This window comes from Elephas maximus, chromosome 8 (assembly GCF_024166365.1).
Source record: "Elephas maximus indicus isolate mEleMax1 chromosome 8, mEleMax1 primary haplotype, whole genome shotgun sequence".
NCBI classification, from domain to species: domain Eukaryota; kingdom Metazoa; phylum Chordata; class Mammalia; order Proboscidea; family Elephantidae; genus Elephas; species Elephas maximus.
The window spans coordinates 91,809,184-91,818,318 of record NC_064826.1 but is presented as its reverse complement, the minus strand read 5'-3'; the positions used below and the strand labels follow the sequence as shown (position 1 = coordinate 91,818,318).

The 9,135-nt window shown below is 43.7% G+C and overlaps 1 protein-coding gene across 10 annotated transcripts in view; it reads left to right on the top strand.

Annotated features, from left to right (window-relative positions):
* The first annotated feature begins 5,513 nt into the window (after positions 1–5,513).
* The window catches only part of NOD1 (nucleotide binding oligomerization domain containing 1), an 84,113-nt gene continuing 80,491 nt past the window's right edge, over positions 5,514–9,135 (top strand). For 9 of the 10 annotated variants that reach the window (XM_049893238.1, XM_049893241.1, XM_049893239.1 and 6 more), the window contains exon 1: positions 5,515–5,658. The gene's annotated coding sequence lies outside the window, so the exon portion shown is untranslated. Of the gene's footprint in view, positions 5,659–9,135 lie in introns of all 10 variants that reach the window. The other variant, XM_049893242.1, reaches the window with a different exon arrangement.

The window sequence follows — 9,135 nt, the reverse complement described above, 5'->3', positions numbered from 1 at the left end:
TTGCCTTTGATGTTCAGGGCTCCTAGCTTGTCGTAAATATACTTGTTTCACTTGTTTTTTCAGGTCTTTTTTTTAAGAAGGTTCACTGGAAGTGTCTGTTCTGCCATCTTGGCCCGCTTGCCATGATCGGAACTCTTATGCACTGCTGGTGGGAATGCAAAATGATACAACCATTTTGGAAAATGATATGGAGCTTCCTTAGAATACTAGAAATAGAAATACCATATGATCCAACAATCCCACTCCTAGAAATATATCCAAGAGGAATGAAGTCATCACACAAATAGACATATGCACACCCATGTTCACTGCAGCATTGTTCACAATAGCAAAAAGTGGAAACAACCTTGATGCCCATCAACAGATGACTGGATAAACAAACTGCAGTACATACACACAATGGAGTATTACACAACAACAAAGAACAACGATGAATCTGTAAAGCATCTCATAATATGGCTGAGTCTGGAGGGCATTATGCTCAATGAAATAAGTCAATCACAAAAGGGCAAATATTGTATGAGACCACTAATGTAAATACTCATGAAAAGGTTTACATACAAAAAGAAACAGTCTTTGTTGGTTATGAGGGAGGGGAAGGATGGGGATGGAAAAATACTTAATAGACAATAGATAAGTGGAAACTTTGGTGAAGGGTAAGACAGTACACAATACTGGGGAAGCCAGCACAACCTGTAGAAGGCAAGGTCATGGTAGCTCCGTAGACACATCCAAACCCCTTGAGGGACCGAATTGTTGGGCTGAGGGCTGTGGGGACCATGATCTCAAATACATAGCTCAACTGTCATAACATAGTTGATTAAGAATATGTTCTATATTCTCCTTTGGTGAGGAGCATCTGGGGTCTTAAAAGCCTGTGAGTGGCCAACTAGGATACTCCTCTGGTCTCACCCTTCGAGAGCTAGGAATAATGAAGAAAACTAAAGATACAATGGAAAGATTAGTCCAAAGGACTAATGGGCCATATCTACTAAGGCCTCCATCAGACTGAGTCCAGTACAATGAGATGGTACCCAGCTACCACCACTGACTTCTCTGATAGGGATGACAGACAGGGGACCCAGACAGAGCTGGAGAAAAATGTAGAACAAAATTTTAACTCAAAAAGAAAGACCAGACCTGCTGGCCTGACAGAGACTGCAGAAACCTTGAGAGTATGGCCCCCAGATACCCTTTCAGCTCAGTAATGAGGCCACTCCTGAGGTGCACCCTTAAGTCAAAGATTGGACAGGCCCATGGAACAAAACAAGACTAAAGGGGAGCACCAGCCCTGGGGCAGGGACTGGAAGGCAGGAGGGAACAGGAAAGCTGGTAATAGGGAACCGAGGGTTGAAAAGGGAGAGTGTTGACATGTCATGGGGTTGTTAACCAATGTCATAGAACAATGTGTGTACTAAATGATGAGAAACTGGTTTGTTCTATAAACCTTCACCTAAGGTACAATAAAAAAAGAAAAAGCATAAGAAACAATATAATGTGTATGAAGACTGACTTCTGAAAAGATGGAGTAGACCTATTTTCCCTACAAAGTGCAATACCATTTGCAATTGCTTTTTTTTTTTTATTAACTTATTGAGCTTCAAGTGAACATTTACAAATCAAGTCAGACTGTCACATATAAGTTTATATACATCTTACCCCGTACTCCCACTTGCTCTCCCCCTAATGAGTCAGCCCTTCCAGTCTCTCCTTTCGTGACAATTTTGCCAGCTTCCAACTCTCTCTATCCTCCCATCCCCCCTCCAGACAGGAGATGCCAACATAGTCTCAAGTGACCACTTGATATAATTAGCTCACTCTTCATCAGCATCTCTCACCTACCCACTGTCCAGTCCCTTTCATGTCTGATGAGTTGTCTTCGGGGATGGTCCCTGTCCTGTGCCAACAGAAGGTTTGGGGACCATGACTGCCGGGATTCCTCTAGTCTCAGTCAGACCATTAAGTATGGTCTTTTTATGAGAATTTGGGTGCAGTTGCTTTTTTAGGAAACACTTAGGTGTAGATTTTATAAAACACGTGCAAGTCTTGTATCCTGAAAACTGCAGAACACCGATGAAAGAAATAAAAGGGTCTAAATAAATTGAGAGACATACCATATTCATGGATTGGAAGACTCAACATAGTAAAGAGGCCAATTCCCCTCAATTGATATAAAGGTTTAACTCAATTCCTATCAAAATTCCATCAAGGCTTATTGTAGATATAGACGATTTTTTCCTAAAATTTATATACAAAAGCAAAGGAACTAGAATAAGTAAAACAATTTTGAAAAAGAAAAAATGTAAGGAATCAGTCTACCCAATTGCAAGACTCTGTGACATTGGCAAAGGGATATACACATAGATCAATGGAACAGAACACAGACCCCAGAAACAGGCTCACACAAATATGCCCAAATGATTTTTGACAAAGGTTAGAAAGTAATAGAAGAAAAGTAGCTTTTTCAACAAATAGTGCTAGAGCAGTAATTGGACAGTCCTAGGTATATATTTTTTTTAGGTATATACCCCAAACAACTGTACTCAGATACGTGTACACATATATTCATAGCAGCCATGTTAACAATAGCCAAAAGATAGAAACAACTCAAATGTCCATCAATGGATGAATAGATGAACTGATTATAAAATGGAGTATTATTCAGCCATAAAAAAGGAATGAAGTCTGATACATGTTATAATGTAGATGAACCTCAAAAACATTATGTTAAGGGAAAGAACCCAGACATAAAAGTTCACATAGGACTATATGTTCGGTTATAAAGGGACAGCATGAAAGATCTTTGTAGTGATGGAAGTGTTCTGTATCTCGACTGTTACTGATGTGCATGTTCTGGTTGTGACATATTACAGTTTTGCAAGATGTTATCATTGGAGGAAATTGGGTAAAGGGTAAACAGGATCTTTGCATTAATTCTTACAACTGCATGAGAATTTAAAATTATCTCAAAATGAAAAGTTTAAACAAAAAACTTTTTTATGAAATATTTTATAAAAATAAAATGATGGAATCACAAATAATAAGAGACTATTAAAAATGACCAGGAAGCCACTGGGTGGTGCAAACAATTTAGTGCTTGACTACTAGAATAAGTAAAACAACTTTGAAAAAGAAGAATAGAATGTGAGGAATCAGGTTGGTGGTTCAGACCCACCCAGAGGGCCTCAGAAGCAGGGCTTTGAACCAGTTCAGTCATGGCTAATGAAATGAAACTGGAACAGATCCAAATTTTTACAATTTGGGTGATCTGGAATGATAACTGGAACTGGAAAAATTATGGGTCAAAGCCCTGAAATGGGAGACTCAGAGGAGGTGTAGTGAGCGCCTTCAGGAGCCTGATGTGTGAGACTGGAGTATTGGCAGGACTGTGGTAGTGATACACATTGAAAGCGGCAAGGCCGGCTGCCATCTTTGAGCAGGACACTGCTGTTTCCAACTCTGCTCAAAATCCAACTATCAAGAGATTTGGTTGCCGTGCAATGCAAACATGGCCTTTGTTTCCTAAGAGGGAGATTACCTTCTAGCAGGGTTTTGACTTGTAATTCCCGTTCAGTTTCACCAAAATTTTTACGAACTTTGAGTCTGTTACAGTTTTGCTTCCTCAGCCAAGATTGAACTAGGAAGAACCAGTTCAAAGACCTTCTTGGAAGACAGATCTGGCAATCTCCTTCCAAAAGGTCACAGCCTTGAAAACCCCATGGAGCACAGTTCTACTCTGCACACATGCGGTCGCCGTGAGTCGCAATTAACTCGATGGCAACTAACAACAACAGTACTAAACTCCAAAAGTGTCAGCAGAGCATAAAAATGACCAGGAAAACTAGAAATAAAGCAAAAATAAAAAAAAAATTATTAGAAAGTAAATATATCATTGATGAAACTAAGAATTTAAGTGGCTGGTGTTGGTTCTTATTGCTACTATAATAAATTACCACAAAGGTAGTTGCTTAAGACAACACAAATTTATCTTACAGTTCTAGAGGTCAGAAGTCTGAAAATGGGTCTCCCTGGGCTAAAATCAAAGTTTCAGTAGGACTGTGTTCCTTCTGGAGGCTTGCATTCCTCACAGAGGCTCTAGGGAAGAATCAGTATCCTTGCCTTTTCCAGTTTCTAAAGGCTGCCTGGATTCCTTGGCTCATGGCCCCCTTCCTCCATCTTCAAAGTCATCACTGTGGTGGAGTCCTTCTCAGGCTGCCATTTCTCTTGTTCCTTCTTCTGCCTACCTCTTCCATTTATACGGACCTTTGTGATTTTTTTTTGTGTGTGATTATATTGGCTCACCCTGTTAGTCTAGGTTAATGTCCCCAATCTCAAGGTAAGCTGATCAGCAACCTGAATTCTCCATTGCCATGTAACCTTATTCATACATTCTGGGCTTAGGGCATCTTTGGGGTTGGGGAGCATTATTCAGCCTATGGGTTAAACAGTAGGTTCAAATATCTACAAAATAATTAATGAACTAAAAGATAGAATTTAAGATATTACTCCAAATTGAGCCAGAGAAACAAGGAAATGGAAAATCTGTAAGAGGTTAAATAAAAGGTATGGAAGATAAAATTCAGAATCCTAGAAGAAAAATGTTTTTTATTTTTTCTATCAGAGGCTCATATAAGGGTAAACTGGGCGATATAGTATCTTTTGATTCTTTATTTTGGGGTTCGCAAGTTTGCACATTGCATACTATCAATTTCACTTTCAGTTATGAACAGTCTTTCCTTTTCTCAGAAGGCAGCCTTGGATGGGAAATCCAGTCTTCATGAGTATGAGTAATAATATGACTGAATGTACGTCTTTAGTGTGAATAAGTGAGTGAGCTTTTTGTACCATCTTTAGGCCTTATGTAGACTTCCACCATTTAGAACTTGAAAGGAAAAAAAAAAACTATTTTATTGGGGAAATTTATTAATACGCTTAAAAAAATATTTACAAGTCATTACAGTTTAATGTATAGAATATACAATATATCCTGCCGAGAACAGATTTAAGAGAGGAAGAAAAGTTTAGATTTTAAAAACTATAAATCGAAGCACATGTTTTGTTATAAAAAGATGATTTTTCTTAGCTAGTTTTCATCGGGGAGCCTGTGGTACGTCTGAATGTACCTGTGAGGAGCCGAGTTTCACGGTCCTGCCTAGGCGTTGGCTCTGGTTGCAAGTACTGGGCTGACATCTTTTGGGGGATGAGCCTGAGCTCGCGGCGGCCGCGGCCGAACTGGCTTGACGAGTTCCCACTGGGATTCCAAGTGTGTCACCTCTGGGCGAACTCCTGGGCCTGCCCGCACGTCCTGCGCGGTGCCGCTAGTCGTTCCAAATCCGGCACAAAGCACCTCTTAAGACTGCCGGAGGCAACTTTCTGCGCTCCGCCTCTCCCGCTCCCGGCGCAGGCCGGGCTTTCACCTCGGCGCAGCTGGCAGAGGCTCGGGGGTGTGGTCAGAGGGACTCGGGGGCAGCTCCCAGTCCCGCCAGTTCCCTTTCCGGGCCAGCAAGGCGGCCGCACTGGCCCTCCCCCTTGCGAAGCTGCTGGCGCGGCGCGTTCTGAGGCTTCGGCTCTCCCAGGCCTCTGCGCCCCAGGCTTGGCGCGCTCCCCGGCGTCCCTCGCTCTCCCAGCAACTGCGGGCTCTGCAAACCTGGCGGCCAAGTAAGCTCCAGCAAGTTAAGTCTCAGGGACTGTGGGGTGGAGGTAGGAGATGGGGGATTCGCGCTGGGCAAAAGTTTTCAGAGTTACTGGGCATGGAGAGCGAGGGCGCGCCCAGGGGGCGGGATCCTGCGAGCGGGCGGAATGCGACGCTGCTCTGGGAGAGGTCGGGTGGAACAAGGCAGAGACACCCGGAGTTTGAGGAATGCAGCGACAGTTCAGAAGGATAAACGTCGTCGTCAGTGGAGTCGTTCATTCTACTGTGGTCTAAGGCGGGGATTCTCAGCTGTGGCTATACCTTACAATCACCAGGAGCGCTTGTAAAATCTGGATGTCCAGCCGCAGCCCAGACCAGCTCCATCTGAATCTCTGGGAGTGGGACTCAGGCCTCTGCATTATTTAAAGCAACCCGACTGATCCCAATGTGCAGCCAGTCTGGGAGCCAGTAATCAAAGTGTGACCCCCGAGAGAAGGTGGAAAGGCAGGGCAGGGGCCTTGATTCGAGTCCAGCCTGAAGGCGCGTCGGCCGTTCCCAGCCTCTAGCTCGGCCCGGCCCTCGGGACTTGGGAGCAGACACACCCCCTGGGTTCCCAGGGAGCAAAGAAGGGGGATAGAACAATGTTTGACAGGGTCGCCTGAACATCATGTTCAAAACAAGCCCCAGATATGCACACAAACTTAAGGCACATTGTGAAAAACATAAGGAATGATGGATAGGTTAGGTTGCCACATTGTTTCTGCATGCTGGGAAACGCCTTGATTGTTGGCATTTGAAATTAAGTTGGTGGAAACCAGTAAACCCATGGCCTTGACAAGAGCTAGGCTTTCTATTTAAGGATGAAGGTAGAGGGTGTGCGTGCTGCAGGGTCAGGTTTACCCCTCCTTTTTAAAGTCCTGTGTTGAAGATATTCCACGTCCAGAGAACTCTACCATAAATTTTGGAGAGGTGTGGACATCACAGGGTGGACCCTCCCTGTGCCTAGATGCTGGGGGCAGATAGCTGTAATCCAGGCAAGCAGGGCCACCCGACAGACTATTACTACATATGCCAAGCAGCTAACACCCCCAAAAAACAAACCCATTGCTGTCAAGTCGATTCCCTCTCAGAGAGATCCTATAGGTCAGAGTAGAACTGCTCCATAGAGTTTCCAAGGAGCACCTGTTGGATTTGAACTGCCGACCTTTTGGTTAGCGGCCATAGCTCTTAACCACTATGCCACCAGGGTTTCCAAGCTGCTAGGAAAGGTGGATTTAAAACAACAGAAAAGTGCTAAGAGAGGACCTTGAAGGGTTTTGTTTTTGTGGAATGTAGGAATAAGATCAAGCTTTGCAGCCCTTCAAACTTGGGCCCATATTCGGATTCCATCACTTGTGAGTTCTATACGTGACCTCGAGTTAGTTACTTGACCTCTCCCAGCCTCCTCTTACGTGTAAAATGGGGATATAAGTAGTTAAGAGGCTAAGATAGGTAAATGAGATCATGTCTATCAAACTCCTCGCTGGCACGTGATGGCTGCTTTGTAAGCAGTAGCTTTCAGCCACAGGAGTGGTGATGTGTGTCTGACAATGTTTATTTAGTGCAGCCACTGTGAGGAGGAGTGTTTGCCCAGAAAATGCCTCCCTTGAAGCTCCATTCTCCTCGTCTCCTGTCTTGCAGCCTCCGCTCAGAGGAGGGCACCATAGTTTCTTCCTCTTCCAGCCTCTGGGTGCTTTGAGGTCTGGAATCTCAGTCCACTAAACTCACCGACTCATAGTGACCCTATAGGACAGAGTAGAACTGTCCCATAGGGTTTCCAAGGCTCTAATCTTTATGGGAGCAGACTGCCACAGCTTTCTCCCATGGAGCAGCTGGTGGGTTTGAACCACTGAACTTTTGGTTAGCAGTCAAGCACTTTAACCACTGCGCCACCAGGGGTAGCTTTTCCTTTTCTCCCATAACCCCTGGAGGGCTTGTTAATGGCTCTGGATACAGTTTCATCCCATGTGACAGGAATGGATTTCTTGATGAAAAAAATTGGCCCTTGTTCTTGAAACTCTCCACCCCACTGCGATGCATGTCAAAAAAATGGGCTCCCATGAAATCTAGGCTGTCTACAGGGTTTCCGAATTGATGTGGGCCCAGGTGGCACTCCTGCCGGCAGCTCCTCAGACCATGTCCTTTCTGTTTCTGTTTCCACTCATGTCTCTTGGCCTGAGGAGCAGTGAGAACTTCTGCAGTGACCAAGAACAGTCAGGAATCTGGGGAAGGAGGAACTCATCCTTCAATTGCTCATGCCCGTGCTCGGCTCAGCCGTTTACCCTGGTACCTGCCATGTGTGTCGTTGGCACTCATTAAGAGCTGCTTGGTCATTTTGATAGTAGCAGCAGCACTGATTAGATTAGACACTGGAAATGTAAACAGTGTAGTAATAAAGGTATAAAAAAAGTCAAGTGTTTTTACAATGTATGTGCAATAATCACTAATACTTAATATCAAAATCTTTTTAAAATCATTTTCATCAAAAGAAAAAAAGTTCCAAACTCTCTGTACTTGCTGTGTAGTTTTTCTGTGAAGCTAAAACTGCTCTACAAAAAAAGTCTGTGAAAACAAAAACAAGCAAACAGAAAGTTTGAATATTTGTTCAAAATCTAAGCCAACCTAGGATTTCAGGTCTAAGTTACCAGTTTCTTCTATGCTTCTTCCATTTTGGGGATTTTAGGCAGGATGGGGGGGTAGAAGCTGAAGTTTGTACTTGTGCTGAATTGCGTCATGCAGAAGCTGTAGGGATTTTCAAGTTTGCTAAAGTAGTGTTTTCCTTTATCTTCTGGAGAAAGTTGTGCTAAGGGCCTCCTTTCATTCTACCTCAAAAGCCTGAGCTTGTTTCTAGGAATACTCCTCTTTGGCTTATCAAATGCTCACCAAGGACAAGCGTTTTTTCCAAACTTGACAGGAGATGAGTAGTCGCTTGCCACTTTAGTTCATTAATGGTTTTTACTCAGTGCTGGAATAAAACGTTGTCAAATCAAGACTTCCTTGTGTTTTATCAGGAACTAGTTCAGGGCAAACTGTGGGCAGAGACTACCATGTAGGAACATAGGGATGGCCAAGATAAGCTCCCCACCGCCCCTCCCCGACTGCCATCCTCTCAGCCTCTGGAGCCACTGAACCAGCTGGCTTACTAGACGGATGGGGATGCTGTCACTCTGAGGTCTTACTTTGCCCTTCTGATGGGGTAGTGTTCCCTAAGGAGTGATGTACTTTTTTAGAGCCAGCAAGGCAATTTTCTTTGTTACACGTCCTTAAAATGAATTGGTTATTCTGTAGTAAACTACCACTTTGCAATTTGTTTTTCTGAGTTGTCGTTTTTCTCTAAATTATAGAAAAATATAGTTTAAAGGAGGAGTCCCTAGGTGCTGCAAATGGTTAACATGCTTGGCTGCTAACTGAAAAGTTGGAGATTTGAGTCCACCCAGAGGTGCCTTGGAAGAAAGACCTGGCTA